This window comes from Protopterus annectens, chromosome 6.part0, assembly GCF_019279795.1.
Source record: "Protopterus annectens isolate FY-2018-M chromosome 6.part0, PAN1.0, whole genome shotgun sequence".
Classification (NCBI taxonomy): Eukaryota; Metazoa; Chordata; order Ceratodontiformes; family Protopteridae; genus Protopterus; species Protopterus annectens.
In genome coordinates this window covers 292033376-292050027 of record NC_056737.1, presented here as the reverse complement: position 1 = coordinate 292050027, position 16652 = coordinate 292033376, and the positions used below count along the sequence as shown (strand labels likewise).

General features: G+C 43.1%; 1 protein-coding gene and 1 long non-coding RNA gene across 2 annotated transcripts in view; both read left to right on the top strand.

Moving 5' to 3' along the window:
* LOC122804269 (aarF domain-containing protein kinase 1-like) overlaps positions 1–16652 on the top strand; it is a 1777942-nt gene that overhangs the window by 1367974 nt on the left and 393316 nt on the right. The gene's annotated exons all lie outside the window — the stretch shown is intronic.
* Positions 114–15350, top strand: LOC122804270. The gene is made up of 3 exons (XR_006365205.1): positions 114–173; positions 5328–5333; positions 15312–15350. It is a non-coding gene; the product is annotated as an uncharacterized LOC122804270 (long non-coding RNA).

Genomic DNA, 16652 nt, shown 5'->3' with positions numbered 1-16652 from the left:
ACCAGACTGGACGCCTGCCTTTGGATGATTGGGTCTTGATTTTGTTTGGGATAGCATGATCCACGCATTCCTGGAGATGTCCGTAGAATGCGTTTATATAGGATTCTGCAGTTTGGGCCGTAGTTTCCACTGGCCCTGGGGCCTTGAAGGATTCCACTTTGGTTTTGAGAAGTGTGAAGTTCGCTTTTGAGAAGTTTTTCACTGTGGTTTTCTGGGCTGGGGGTGGGGTCGGGATGTGGATATCCAGTGAAATTAATTTATGGTCTGATCTTACCAATGAGGGATATACTTCCGGTATGGACATAGAGTTCTCATGTTGGTAATGATCAGGTCTAGTATGTTTTCCCCTCTTGTGGGAGTGGTGACTAGTTGTTCCATAGCATTTGAGTTTATAAATTCCAGGAAACTTTGGGCTAAGGTGCTGGGGCTTGAGTAATGCTCCCAGTCTATGTTTGGGTAGTTGAAGTCGCCCAATATAATGGTGTTTGGAGAGATTTTCATGTTCTCCAATGTTTTCAGGAAAGCCGAGTGGGATTCCTGACTTTGAGAGGGTGGTCTGTAGGATGCTATAAACTGAAAAGCAGTCTTGCCCACTGTCAGTTGCACATGGATGGTCTCCGATACTTCGTGCAATGCCACTAACCTGGAGGTGTGGATATCTTTGATAAATATGGAAACTCCCCCTCCTTTTGTGGTTCGGTCCGGGTTTTGGGGCCGAAAAGCATGATATGAGGTATAGCCTGGTAGTGCTGGGGTGCTCTCTGGAGCCTTGAACCAGGTTTCTGTCACTGCACAGATATCGATGTTCTCCATACTGAGGAGAGCTTCGAGCGCGTGCATCTTGAGGTTAAGACTTCTGGCGTTTAGCAGCATTACCCTTAGTTTCTTGTTCCTTGTGCTGTCTATGGGGGTGGGTTTGACTTTTGAGCCTTGCCTAAAAAAGGCACTATGGGGGTGGCAAGAGCCTTTGCCCATATCCGAAAGCCCAGGGGTGACAGGTGCAAGCCATCCCTAGCGAAGCAACGTGGCTTGTCCTACATGTCATCCCAGGCTGACAGACACTGGATCCCCTTTGAATGACACCAAAATTTTAGCCAGTTGTTAAAATCGATCATTTTGTCTTTATACTGTGGCATCATTCTAGGTGAGGGTAAGATGCTGCTCAAGGTCAGGGTCATACCGGCCTGGGCTACATGATCAGAGAGCTCCTCTATGTCTCTTTTCATGTAGTTGAGGGAGGTACATCTCAGGTCATTCACGCCAGCATGTACAATGACTGAGTCATATTTGTATTTGCTTTGGAGTGACCTGAGTGCTTGTGTTATGTGGCGGATCCTAGCGCCCGACAGGCAGCTCACCGTGACCTTCTCTTTATTCAGCCTGGTGAGCGGGACATCAGTGTGTCTGACAATAGAGTCACCTATTACAAGAGTATCAGGTGTGTTATTCAGCCTTAAGGGCTGTGACTGCTTGGCACACTGACTTTGTGTGCTATGTGTTGTACGTGTTTTGTTTTGGGGTAGTGTTTGCTTGGATGTCTGCTTTGGAGGTCTCTGTTGCTTAGGTATATTTTTATTTAGAGCCTCCGAGTATGTTTTTGTGTTTTTATGTGTTTGGTTCGCTGTTATGGTGGGACTATGTGATACTGGAATTGTGTTGTGTGAGGTTACCTTCTCCTCCTGACTGGTTACACCAGTTTTGAGATGAGAGAGCTCAACCTCCAGTTTGGCTATATGGTTGCATCTCTCACATATATTTGAACCTGTTTGGAAGAGGAGAGGGTTGTCTGTGTACATGAGACAGTTGTACCATTGCCTCAAAATTCCCAGATTCACCAGCTGGACTGGAGAGGAAACCATTGACTGACCTTTGGACATGCTAGAGTAATATAGGGAACTGAATTAAAACGGACCAATAGGGGACAAGGTAATCGTAGAGAGTATAAGAGTAAGTAGTGCTTATGGTTTATTAGTGCTAACTTGTAAGATTACTTATTTGGACCAGTGAGGGGCCTTAGAATGAGAATATGGTGTTTAATTTGAGAGATAGAGCAGTTTTAAGGGAAAAAGTGAAGAGCAGACTTTGTGGAGCCAGGAATAGTTTAAACCCAATTAGGCGGCGCTGCCCGATGTTGCGCTATGCGCAAAAACGCTCAAAACCGCGCAAAAGAGGGTTTTAAGAGAGGGAGATCAAGGAGTTTGGAATTGACTCAAAATGACCAATAAAACTACAGTTTCAAGGCAGTAACCACTCCAACAGGGGCAGGCAGGCTGCTCAATGTTTATCACTGCCACTGATGAACACAGAGACTTCCCTTTAGCCCAAGCAAACAATGGCCTCCAAAAAACTTACAAACAGTTCAGAACAGCAAATCTGTAACTGAACTTTTTTAAATCTCAGAAAAGTGGGAAAAAGCAAGATTTTTTTGTTTTTTTTAAGGAAAGCAGAGGTTCACAAGTATCAACAAGTTAGAACAGTGCAGTAAATGACCCCACACTTGAGTGCTAGGCCAGAGACAGATAAAATGCAAGTTTTAAGAAAAAAAAACGATTTTAAAAATAAGTGCAGGCAGGAAATTCAGTAATCAGCTCTAGGTTGTTTTCTAAATACAGTTACCAACACCGAAATCAAGTTTAACAAGCCAGAAAATGCTCAAAAGTAGGCGGCAATGCAGAAAAACTTAATAATCTAAAGCAAAATACTTAAAATCTCAAAAGTGGTTCCTTTCTTCTCTCAGCATTTTCTCCTCTTGGTGGGTGCTTCACCAAAAGCCAACAAGTCCGAAAAGATGCCAAAACCATGAGGCAATCGGGTTTTAAGAGAGGAAGATCAAGGAGTTTGGAATTGACCCAAAATGGCCAATAAAACTACAGTTTCAAGGCAGTAACCACTCCGACAGGGGCAGGCAGGCTGCTCAATGTTTATCACTGCCACTGATGAACACAGAGACTTTCCTTTAGCCCAAGCAAACAATGGCCTCCAAGAAACTTACAAACAGTTCAGAACAGCAAATCTGTAACTGAACTTTTTTAAATCTCAGAAAAGTGGGAAAAAAGCAAGATTTTTTTTTTTTTTTTTTTTAAGGAAAGCAGAGGTTCACAAGTATCAGCAAGTTAGAACAGTGCAGTAAATGATCCCACACTTGAGTGCTAGGCCAGAGACGGATAAAATGCAAGTTTTAAGAAAAAAAATTATTTAAAAAATAAGTGCAGGCAGGAAATTCAGTAATCAGCTCTAGGTTGTGTTCTAAATACAGTTACCAACACAGAAATCAAGTTTAACAAGCCAGAAAATGCTTAAAAGTAGGCGGCAATGCAGAAAAACTTAACAAATAATCTGAAGCAAAATACTTAAAATCTCAAAAGTGGCTCCTTTCTTCTCTCAGCGTTTTCTCCTCTTGGTGGGTACTTCACCAACAGCCAACAAGTCTGAAAAGACGCCAAAACCACGAGGCAATCGGGTTTTAAGAGAGGGAGATCAAGGAGTTTGGAATTGACCCAAAATGGCCAATAAAACTACAGTTTCAAGGCAGTAACCACTCCCACGGGGGCAGGCAGGCTGCTCAATGTTTATCACTGCCACTGATGAACACAGAGACTTCCCTTTAGCCCAAGCAAACAATGGCCTCCAAGAAACTTACAAACAGTTCAGAACAGCAAATCTGTAACTGAACTTTTTTAAATCTCTGAAAAGTGGGAAAAAAGCAAGATTTTTTTGTTTTTTTTTTTGTTTTTTTTAAGGAAAGCAGAGGTTCACAAGTATCAACAAGTTAGAACAGTGTAGTAAATGACCCCACACTTGAGTGCTAGGCCAGAGACAGATAAAATGCAAGTTTTAAGAAAAGAAACGATTTTAAAAATAAGTGCAGGCAGGAAATTCAGTAATCAGCTCTAGGTTGTGTTCTAAATACAGTTACCAACACAGAAATCAAGTTTAACAAGTCTCTGTAAAAAAAAGAAAAAAAAACAAAAAAAAAATATCCTTGTTTTCCCGCCTTACTGAGCTAGAATAGTCCAGTCTTCAGATTTTGCTGATCTCTGGGCTTTGTAATAGTTCCTGTGCTATCCATATCCTTATTTGGATAAGAGGAAGCTTCTTTGTTCACCAGTGGGAGTGGGGAGCACTGAGCAACCTATTTGTCCCTAGAGGAGTGGTTCTAGCCCAGCAACTTGTAGTTTATTGGCCATTTTGGGTCAATTCCTGGCTCTTTTCAACCCCCTGCTATAAAGCCCATTTTTGCGTGCTTTTGTGCTTGTATACGACTCAGCACAGCTCCTCGTGGTGTCCTGCAGAGTTCTACAAGCAGCAGAGAGTGAAAGAGTGACTTTCCTTGATTTTTAAGTATTTTTTCTGGCTTTCGTTTTAATTACTGTATCTCGACTGCATTTCGCCTAAAAACAGCTCTGCATATTGTTTATACTGTACCTGTGTTGATTCTAAACTGTTTGCACTTTAAAAAGTTATTTTTTGTTTAATTTAACTGTTAGGCTAACACACTCAAGTGTGCTAGCCATTTTATAGCATTTACTGTTTGCTACTGTATCTTTTTCTTCTGTCTCTGTAAAAAAAATATCCTTGTTTTCCCGCCTTACTGAACTAGAATAGTCCAGTCTTCAGATTTTGCTGATCTCTGGGCTTTGTCATAGTTCCTGTGCTATCCATATCCTTATTTGGATAAGAGGAAGCTTCTTTGTTCACCAGTGGGAGTGGGGAGCACTGAGCTACCTATTTGTCCCTAGAGGGGTGGTTCCAGCCCAGCAACTTGTAGTTTATTGGCCATTTTGGGTCAATTCCTGGCTCTTTTCAACCCCCTGCTATAAAGCCCATTTTTTGCGCGAAGTTGCTCATAGAGCAGCATCGGGCAGCGCTGGTTAATCAAGTTTAAACTATTTCTGGCTCTGTAAAGTCTGCTCTTCAATTTTTCCCTTAGAACTGCTCTACTTGCAATCTAAACAGCCTATTCTCTATCTGAAAAGCCCAGGACTTGCTCCTAAAGCATTTTTATACAGGTAAAGCACTCTTAAACAAAAAGAAAATACTTCATTCACCTAAATCCCCTTGAGTACTCATTTCCCTATAGGTCCTTTCTGACTCAGTTACACAGCAATTTTTTACACTATTCTAGCATGTTGAAGGGTCAGTTGCTGGCATCCTCTCCTGTTCAGCTGGTGAATCTGGGAATCTTGAGGCAATGTTACAATTGCCTCATGTACACAGACAACCCTCTCCTCCTCCCAACAAATACAAATATATGTGAGAGATGCAACTATGGAGCCAAACTGGAGGCTGAGCTCTCTCAACTCAGTACTGGTAAAACCAGTCAGAAGGAGAAGGTAACCATGCACACCACAAACCCAGTCTCACATAGACCTATCACAACTGCAAACCAAACACATAAACACACAAAAACATACTCGGAGGCTCTGATTAAAAATCTACCAAAACAACAGAGGCCTCCAAAGCAGACACCCAAGCGATCACTACCTCAAGACATAGCACATGCAACACATAGTTCACAAAGTCAGTGTGCTAAACAGTCACAGCCCTAAAGGCCAAACAACATGCCAGACACACTTGTAATAGGTGACTCCATAGTCAGACACACTGACGTCCCGCTCACCAGACTAAACAAGGAAAGGGTTACAGTAAGCTGCCTGTCGGGCGCTAGAATCCGCCACATAACACAAGCACTCAGGTCACTCCAAAGCAAGTACAAATATGACTCAGTCATTGTCCATGCCGGTGTGAATAACCTGAGACGTACCTCCCTGGACTACATGAAAAGAGACATAGAGGAGCTCTCTGATTATGTAGCCCAGGCTGGTATGACCCTGACCCTGAGCAGCATGTTACCCTCACCAAGAATGATGCCACAGTACAAAGACAAAATGATCAGTTTTAACAATTGGCTTAATTACTGGTGTCATTCTAAGGGGATCCAATGTCTGTCTGCTTGGGATGACATGCTTGACAAGCCACGCTGCTTCGCAAGAAATGATTTGCACCTGTCACCCCTGGGCTTCCGGATATTGGCCAAGGCTCTTGCCACCCCCATAGTGCCTTTTTTAGGCAAGGCTCAAAAGACAAATCTATCTCCCTAGAAAACACAAGTGGAAAAAAACTAAGGGTAATGCTGCTCAATGCCAGAAGTCTAAACCTCAAGATGCACGCTCTCGAAGCCCTCCTCAGTATGGAGAACATCGATGTCTGTGCAGTGACTGAAACCTGGTTCAAGGCTCCTGAGAGCACCCCAGCACTACCAGGTTTTACCTCATATCATGCTTTCCGGCCCCAAAACTTGGACCGAACCACAAAAGGAGGGGGAGTATCCATATTCATCAAAGATACCCACACCTCCAGGTTAGTGGCAACGCACGAAGCATCGGAGACCATCCAGGTGCAACTAACCATAGGCAAAACTGCCCTACAGTTTGTAGCATGCTACAGACCACCCTCTCAAACTCAGGAACCCCACTCAGCCTTCCTGAAGACACTGGAGAGTATGAATGTCTCTTCAAATACCATCATATTGGGAGACTTCAACTACCCAAACATAGACTGGGAACATTACTCAAGCCCCAACACCCTAGCCCAAAGGTTCCTAGAATTCATAAACTCAAATGCGATGGAACAACTAGTCACCATTCCCACAAGAGGAGATAATATACTGGACCTGATCATCACAAACATGGGGACAAAATGCTCCACACCGGAAGTATACCCCTCATTGGTGAGATCAAACCATAAATTAATCTCACTGGAAATCCACATCCTGCCCCCACCCCCTGCACAAAAGACCACAGTGAAGAACTTCTCAAAAGCCAACTTCACACTTCTTAAGACTGAAGTGGTATCCTTCAAGGCCCCTGGGCCAGTGGAAACCACAACCCACACCGCTGAATCCTTTATAAATGCCTTCTACAGGCACCTTCAAGAATGCATGGATCATGCAATCCCAAATAAAACCAAGACCCATTCCCCCAAAGGCAGGCGCCCTGTCTGGTGGACCCCAGCCATTAACAAACTTTACAACAGGAGGAGGAAGCTACTACATGACAGAGCAAAATCCCTAAAGGGGAAGGCATTTCTGATCAGTACTAGCAAAAAACTATGATCACTCATAAAATCATCCAAGGCCAACTTTGAGAGAAAAATCACAAAAGACACAAAAGACAATCACAAGGCCTTCTTTAGCTATGTTAGAAACCTGGGTGGAAACTCCCAGATATGCTCAGAGTTAGTCCAAAATGTCACAAAATACACTGAACCCACAGACATTGCCAACATTCTGGCAGACAGGTTCAGTGCAAATTTCTCCTCCCCCTCCCCCCCAAAAGGAGAAATATCTATCCCAGCAGAGTGTAGCCTCCCTAACATCTCAGATGCCCAGGTGAGAGCTGCCCTCTCCAAAGCTAAAAACACAGCATCAATGGGACCGGACGGTGTCCCGGGCTGTGTGCTACATGAACTCCAAGAGGAACTAAACCCGCACATAAGGCTGCTGTTTAATCTTAGCCTTACTACAGGATACGTACCCAAAGAGTGGCGTACAGCAACAGTGGTCCCACTCCACAAAGGCGGTGCTTCTACGGACCCTGGAAATTACCGCCCCATAAGCTTGATGAGCCTGGTCTGCAAAGCTATGGAAAGGATCATTATGGAATTCACAAACAAAGACATTGGGGACCTACAGACATTGGATCCTACCCAATTTGGCTTTGTCAAGGGCAGATCCTGCCTTTTGAACTTGGTCGACTTTTTTGAAACAGTCACTAAGGCCATGGATGAGGGTAAGGCAGTTCACACAGCCTACCTTGACCTTGCAAAAGCCTTCAACACAATACCCCACTCGGGCATCATAGACAAACTCACCAGCTTAAATGTAAACCCATATGTCACAAGATGGGTTGCAAACTGGCTTAAGGACAGAACCCACAGGGTCAGAGTTACTGGAGCCATGTCAGACTTTATGCCAGTCACAAGCGGTGTCCCACAGGGCTCAGTCCTGGGACCCCTCTTGTTCGGCATTTATTTTTCCGAGGTGCAGGCAAACATAGGAGGATTGTGGCTGACAGAGTTCGCAGATGACTGCAAACTGTGTGCCATAATTGATACTCCAGCGGACACAAGCATCCTTCAGAGAGGCCTCATGGAAACGTATAATTGGTGCCAGAGCCATGGCCTTAAGCTGAACGCCAAAAAATGTATAGTCATACCCTTTGGGAAAAACAAGGTACCCACAAATTACCACATAGGTGGTAATCCATTAAGGACGGAAGAGGTAATCAGGGACCTAGGGACCCAAGTTGACAGTAACCTCTCATTTGACACTCACATTGCCAAAGTGGTTAGGAAGACCTTCTATATTGCCCACCTTATCATGAAGGGATTCACATCTAGATCAAGAGAGGTCATTGTGCCCCTGTACTCTTCTTTTATCAGGCCCATGATTGAGTACAATGCCCCATTTGGGATGTATCTTACCCGGCACCTGCAGCAGTTGGAAAGACCCCAAAAGTTCCTCACCAAGAGGATAAAGGGTCTCAAACATATGTCATATGCTGCCCGGCTGAAGAAACTCCAGCTCTATTCAGTCGCATACCGCCTACTCAGAGGTGATCTATGCCTGACATACAAGGCCATGTCCAGTCCGGAATTAATGGACATGCTTCACCTCAGAAAATCCAAATCCATCAGAGCCATGAGAGCAAGAGATTTGAACCTCAACACAGAAATAAATAGGATGTGCTGGAGGGACAGATTCATAACCCAGGGGCTCCCTACACTCTGGAACAGAATCCCAGTCCATATTAGGCAGAGCCCCTCACTAACTCTCTTCAAGAGAAATCTTGACGAGTGGATGGGAGATCATAGGTTTACCCCGGGGGTCATCTCTGTGTCACTACTAGACAGAGGCACAGTAAACTAAACCCTAAATGGGAGTAGTATTCTCATCCTAAGGGGTGGTGAAAGCCACACACACTCTGGCTAGGCTTATAAATGCCCTAGGGCAGATAGCCTAGTACGAACCTATGAACCTATAAGAAAATACTCAAAAGTAGGCGGCAATGCAGAAAAACTTAATAATCTAAAGCAAAATACTTAAAATCTCAAAAGTGGTTCCTTTCTTCTCTCAGCATTTTCTCCTCTTGGTGGGTGCTTCACCAACAGCCAACAAGTCCGAAAAGACGCCAAAACCACGAGGCATTCAGGTTTTAAGAGAGGGAGATCAAGGAGTTTGGAATTGACCCAAAATGGCCAATAAAACTACAGTTTCAAGGCAGTAACTACTCCGACAGGAGCAGGCAGGCTTCTCAATGTTTATCACTGTCACTGATGAACACAGAGACTTCCCTTTAGCCCAAGCAAACAATGGCCTCCAAGAAACTTACAAACAGTTCAGAACAGGAAATCTGTAACTGAACTTTTTTAAATCTCAGAAAAGTGGGAAAAAAGCAAGATTTTTTTTTTTTTTTTTTTTTTTTTTTTAAGGAAAGCAGAGGTTCATAAGTATCAACAAGTTAGAACAGTGCAGTAAATTATCCCACACTTGAGTGCTAGGCCAGAGACAGATAAAATGCAAGTTTTAAGAAAAAAAATGATTTTAAAAATAAGTGCAGACAGGAAATTCAGTAATCAGCTCTAGGTTGTGTTCTAAATATAGTTACCAACACAGAAATCAAGTTTAACAAGCCAGAAAATGCTCAAAAGTAGGCGGCAATGTAGAAAAACTTAAAAAATAATCTGAAGCAAAATACTTAAAATCTCAAAAGTGGCTCCTTTCTTCTCTCAGAGTTTTCTCCTCTTGGTGGGTGCTTCACCAACAGCCAACAAGTCCGAAAAGATGCCAAAACCACGAGGCAATCGGGTTTTAAGAGAGGGAGATCAAGGAGTTTGGAATTGACAAAATGGCCAATAAAACTACAGTTTCAAGGCAGTAACCACTCCGACAGGGGCAGGCAGGCTGCTCAAAGTTTATCACTGCCACTGATGAACACAGAGACTTCCCTTTAGCCCAAGCAAACAATGGCCTCCAAGAAACTTACAAACAGTTCAGAACAGCAAATCTGTAACTGAACTTTTTTAAATCTCAGAAAAGTGGGAAAAAAGCAAGATCTTTTTGTTTTTTTGTTTTTTTAAGGAAGGTAGAGGTTCACAAGTATCAACAAGTTAGAACAGTGCAGTAAATGACCCCACACTTGAGTGCTAGGCCAGAGACAGATAAAATGCAAGTTTTAAGAAAAAAAAAACGATTTTAAAAATAAGTGCAGGCAGGAAATTCAGTAACAGCTCTAGGTTGTGTTCTAAATACAGTTACCAACACAGAAATCAAGTTTAACAAGCCAGAAAATGCTTAAAAGTAGGCGGCAATGCAGAAAAACTTAACAAATAATCTGAAGCAAAATACTTAAAATCTCAAAAGTGTCTCATTTCTTCTCTCAGCGTTTTCTCCTCTTGGTGGGTACTTCACCAACAGCCAACAAGTCTGAAAAGATGCCAAAACCATGAGGCAATCGGGTTTTAAGAGAGGGAGATCAAGGAGTTTGGAATTGACCCAAAATGGCCAATAAAACTACAGTTTCAAGGCAGTAACCACTCCGACAGGGGCAGGCAGGCTGCTCAATGTTTATCACTGCCACTGATGAACACAGAGACTTCCCTTTAGCCCAAGCAAACAATGGCCTCCAAGAAACTTACAAACAGTTCAGAACAGCAAATCTGTAACTGAACTTTTTTAAATCTCAGAAAAGTGGGAAAAAAGCAAGATTTTAGTTTTTTTGTTTTTTTTAAGGAAATTTGTTTTTTTTAAGGAAAGCAGAGGTTCACAAGTATCAGCAAGTTAGAACAGTGCAGTAAATGACCCCACGCTTGAGTGCTAGGCCAGAGACAGATAAAATGCAAGTTTTTAAAAAAAAAAACAATTTTAAAAATAAGTGCAGGCAGGAAATTCAGTAATCAGCTTTAGGTTGTGTTCTAAATACAGTTACCAACACAGAAATCAAGTTTAACAAGCCAGAAAATGCTCAGAAGTAGGCGGCAATGCAGAAAAACTTAACAAATAATCTGAAGCAAAATACTTAAAATCTCAAAAGTGGCTCCTTTCTTCTCTCAGCGTTTTCTCCCCTTTGTGGGTGCTTCACCAACAGCCAACAAGTCCGAAAAGACACCAAAACCACAAGGCCGTCGGGTTTTAAGAGAGGGAGATCAAGGAGTTTGGAATTGACCCAAAATGGCCAATAAAACTACAGTTTCAAGGCAGTAACCACTCCCACAGGGGCAGGCAGGCTGCTCAATATTTATCACTGCCACTGATGAACACAGAGACTTCCCTTTAGCCCAAGCAAACAATGGCCTCCAAGAAACTTACAAACAGTTCAGAACAGCAAATCTGTAACTGAACTTTTTTAAATCTCAGAAAAGTGGGAAAAAAGCAAGATTTTTTTGTTTTTTTGTTTTTTTAAGGAAAGCAGAGGTTCACAAGTATCAACAAGTTAGAACAGTGCAGTAAATGACCCCACACTTGAGTGCTAGGCCAGAGACAGATAAAATGCAAGTTTTAAGGAAAAAAATGATTTTAAAAATAAGTGCAGGCAGGAAATTCAGTAATCAGCTCAACGTGAAGTTGTTTTTATTTGCAAAAGTGAAGAAAGTTTGATCACAACAAAATTTTTATTACTACTGTTTTGTGTTTAATTTACAAATAGTTCTTAACTACTACAGCTTGTTTTAGCTTAGCTTGAGTAGCTCAAAAGGCTATTTTTTCTAGTTGTTTTGACCTGAATAGTTTGACCCTGTCCACTGTCTGATGGTTTAAGGCAAACTAACTAAATTTCAGGGTGCACACAGTGCTTCATTTCTAAACATTAGTGGGTGGCAAAGTTTGTGAAGATCTATAAAGGGCTTTGAGTTGGATCATTCTGAACTCTGAACAGTATCATTGGTTAAATCTGGAATCACAGCCGTGGAATGCAACTGCTTTTCCAGAACTCTCTGGACTTCTAAATGTGTAAGATAGCGTGCTTTTTCACCATGAATGCATTTTTATGTCCACTTCCTGATATTTATGCTTACAGACTAAGGAATGTTTGACTAGAGAAATTATGTTTCCAGAATGTAGCAGGACTTACCCTCTTCCTTGTAAAATGTACAGTGCATTGTAGTTTGATTGAAACACATTGATACAAAGCTTGACTCTGTTATCCTAGCTGCAGTTCTATTGTCCTCCATAGGAGCACTTTCATGTAAAGCATACAGTTAAGTTTTTAGTATCCCTACTGTCAATATTTTCTTCAATATAAGCAGCACAGAAGTTATCAGTATGAGCCCTTCCTTCACAGTTAAAGCAAATTAATGCATTCATTGCTATCATTTCTTTCACAGAAGTAGATACATTGCTTACTGCAGTTTTAGCATTGATAGAAGGCAATTGATTTAAACATTGTTTCATAAATTTATAAGCAGTCTTTCAAAGTTATTAGTTTAGCAGTTCTCATAGGATCAATGTGCCCATTTTCTTGTATAATTAGGCAAAGCTCTTTTAAACTTGTTTACTACTCAAATTTCTAATTTTGTTCTTTGTTGTTGCTTTCACTTCCATGACAGTTTTTTTAAATGTGTTTTTTGTCATGCATCGTTGCATTTACAGTTTTATCTACTTTAAACATCTAGGTAACAAATGTTATTGTTCGTACCTCAGGAGTTATACCAGTCCTAACAGTTCTGTCTTTATCTTATCCCATGCAATCAGTTTCATCCATGTCCATATATGTTTTCAGTGCCTCTCCTCTCAGCTAGGATGACAGGATTCTTTCCCATTCCACTCATCTCCAATTCTCTGTGGTGACATGGCTTTTAACTTTCACTAAATAAGATTCCACGTCATTTTCCATGGCTAGTTTCTTCAGAGAAGGCACAGTCTTGAGATTGGCAGCAATGTTGAGCAGCATAATCAGCTGCTGTTGTAGCTGCACCCAAATCTGGTAAGTCTCCATGTGCGATGTCACGATTTTCCCACCCAGTAATTCTTCCATGGTTGAGGCCTCCAGTTAACTGCATCAGGAACACAGCAGCCACAGTTCTGCATGGTATTTAGGTTCATAGGTTCATACTAGGCTATCTGCCCTGGGGCATTTACAAGCCTAGCCCAAGTGTGTTTGGCTTTCACCACCCTTACTTAGAATTGAGTTTGCTATGCCCTATTTAAGGTTAGTTTACTGAGCCTCTGTCTAGCAGAGACACAGAAGTAATCCCTGGGGTGAATCTACGATCTCCCATCCACTCATCAAGATTCCTCTTGAAGAGAGTCAGCAAGGGTGCTCTGCCTAACATGGATCGGTATTCTATTCCAAAGTGAAGGGAGCCTCTGTGTTATGAATCTGTCCCTCCAGCACGTTCTATTTAGCTCTGTGCTGAGGTTCAAATCCCTCGAGCGCGTGGTTCTAAGGGATTTGGATTTTCTGAGGTGAAGCATGTCCATTAATTCTGGGTTAGACACAGCTTTGTATGTCAGGCATAGATCGCCTCGAAGTAGACGGTATGCGACTGAGTAAAGTTGGAGTTTCTTTAACCTGGCAGCATATGCCATCTGCTTGAGTCCCTTGATCCTCTTTGTGAGGTACTTTTGGGGTCTTTCCAGCTGCTGCAGGTGGCGGTTTAGGTACATCCCAAAAGGGGCATTGTATTCTATGATGGGTCTGATGAGGGATGAATAGAGGGGCACTATTACCTCCCCTGATCTGGATGTGAATCCTTTAGTGATAAGGTGGGCTATCTAGAAGGTCTTTCTAACCACTTTGGCAACGTGGTTGTCAAAGGAGAGATTGCTATCAACTTGGGTCCCCAGATCCCTAATTACATCTTCTGTATTTAATGGGTTTCCACCTATATGGTAGTTTGTGGGCACTTTATTTTTGCTAAAGGGTATGACTATACACTTCTTGGCATTCGGCTTTAGGCCATGGCTCTGGCACCAGTTATCTGTCTCTGTGAGACCTTTCTGAAGGATGTTCGTGTCAGCTGGAGAGTCAATAATGGCTCCCCGCTTGCAGTCGTCCGCGAACTTAGTCAGCCATAGTCCTCCCGTGCTGGCCTGTACCTCGGAAAAGTAAATGCTGAACAAGAGAGGTCCCAGGACCGAGCCCTGTGGGACACCACTTGTGACCGGTTTCGAGTCAGACATGACTCCGGCAATTCTGACTCTGTGGGTTCTGTCTTTGAGCCAGTTTGCGACCCATCTTGTGACATAGGGGTTTATGTTTAAGCTGGATAGCTTATCTATGATGCCTGAGTGGGGTATTGTGTCAAATGCCTTTGCGAGGTCCAGATAGGCCATGTGGACTACCTTCCCTTCATCTATGGCCTTGGTGACTGTTTCGAAGAAGTCAACCAGGTTCAAGAGGCAGGATCTGCCCTTGACAAAGCCGAACTGAGTAGGATCCAATGTCTGTAGGTCCCCAATGTCTTTGTTTATGAGTTCCATGATGATCCTCTCCATGGCTTTGCAGATAAGGCTAGTCAGGCTTATGGGGCGATAGTTACCAGGGTCTGTTGAGGCACCACCTTTGTGGAGCGGGACCACTGTTGCTGTACGCCATTCTTTGGGTACATATCCCGTAGTGAGGCTGAGATTGTACAACATTTTTACGTGTGGGTTTAGTTCTTCTTGGAGTTCATGTAGGACGCAACCCGGGACACCGTCTGGTCCCATTGAGGCAGTGTTTTTTGCCTTGGAAAGGGCAGCCTTCACCTGGACATCTGAGATGTTTGGGAGGCTGCACTCTACTGGGATAGATATTTGTTCTTTAGGGGGGGAAGGGGGGGAGAAGTTTGCACTGAACCTGTCTGCCAGGATGTTGGCAATGTCTGTGGGTTCAGTGTATTTTTTGTCATTTAGAATCAACTCTGAACATACCTGGGAGTTGCATCCCAGATTCCTAACATAGCTAAAGAAGGCCTTGTGATTGTCTTTTGTGTCCTGTGCAATTTTTCTTTCGAAACTGGCCTTGGAGGATTTTATGAGGGATCGTAATTTTTTGCTAGTACTGATCAGAGATGCCTTCCCTTTTAGGGATTTTGCTCTATCATGTAGTAGCTTCCTCCTTCTGTTGTACAACTTATTTATGGCTGGGGTCCACCAGACTGGACGCCTGCCTTTGGATGCTTGGGTCTTGGTTTTGTTTGGGATAGCATGGTCCATGCACTCCTGGAGGTGTCCATAGAATGCGTTTATATAGGATTCCGTGGTTTGGGCCATAATTTCCACCAATCCTGGGGCCTTGAAGGTTTCCACTTCGGATTTGAGAAGTGTGAAGTTCGCTTTTGAGAAGTTCTTCACTGTGGTTTTCTGGGCTGGGGGTGGGGTCGGGTTTTGTATATCCAGTGAAATTAATTTATGGTCTGATCTTACCAATGAGGGGAGTACCTCTGGTGTGAAGCATAGGGTCCCCATGTTGGTGACGATCACTTCCAGTATGTTTTCCCCTCTTGTGGGAATTTTGACCAGTTGTTCCATAGCATTTGAGTTTATGAATTCCAGGAACCTTTGGGCTAGGGTGTTGGGGCTTGAGTAATGCTCCCAGTCAATGTTAGGGTAGTTGAAGTCACCCAGTGTAATGGTGTTTGGAGAGATCTTCATGTTCTCCAGTGTTTTCAGGAAAGCTGAGTGGGATTCCTGATTTTGAGATGGTGGTCTGTAGCATGCTATAAACTGAAGTGGAGTTTTGCCCACTGTTAGTTGCACATGGATGGTTTCTGATGCTTCGTGCAATGCTACTAACTTGGAGGTGTGGGTATCCTTGATAAATATAGATACTCCCCCTCCTTTTGTGATTCGGTCCAGGTTTTGGGGCCGAAAAGCATGGTATGAGGTATAACCTGGTAGTGCTGGGGTGCTCTCTGGAGCCTTGAACCAGGTTTCTGTCACTGCACAGATATCGATGTTCTCCATACTGAGGAGAGATGCAAGTGCGTGCATTTTGAGGTTTAGACTTCTGGCGTTTAGCAGCATTACCCTTAGTTTCTTGTTCTTAGTGTTTTCTAAGAAGGTGGGTTTGACTTTTGAGCCTTGCCTAAAAAAGGCACTATAGGGGTGGCAAGAGCTTTTGCCAGTATCTGAAAGCCCAGGGGAGACAGGTGCAAGCCATCTCTTGCGAAGCAACGTGGCCTGTCAAGCATGTCTTCCCAGGCTGACAGACACTGGATCCCCTTTGAATGACACCAAAATTTTAGCCAATTATTAAAATTGATCATTTTGTCTTTGCATTGTGGCATCATTCTAGGTGAGGGTAAGATGCTGTTGAAGGTCGGAGTCATACCGGCCTGGGCTACATGATCGGAGAGCTCCTTTATGTCTCTTTTCATGTAAGTCAAGGGAGGTACATCTCAGGTCGTTCACACCAGCGTGTACTATGACCGAGTCATACTTGTACTTGCTTTGGAATGACCTGAGTGCTTGCATAATGTGGCAGATCCTAGCGCCCGACAGGCAGCTCACTGTGACCTTCTCTTTGTTCAGCCTGGTGAGCGGAGTGTCAGTGTGCCTAACTATAGAATCACCTATTACAAGTTTGTCAGGTGTGTTGTTCTGCCTTAAGGGCTGTGACTGTTTGGCACTCTGACTTTGTGGGCTATGTGTTGCTCGTGTTTTGTTGTGG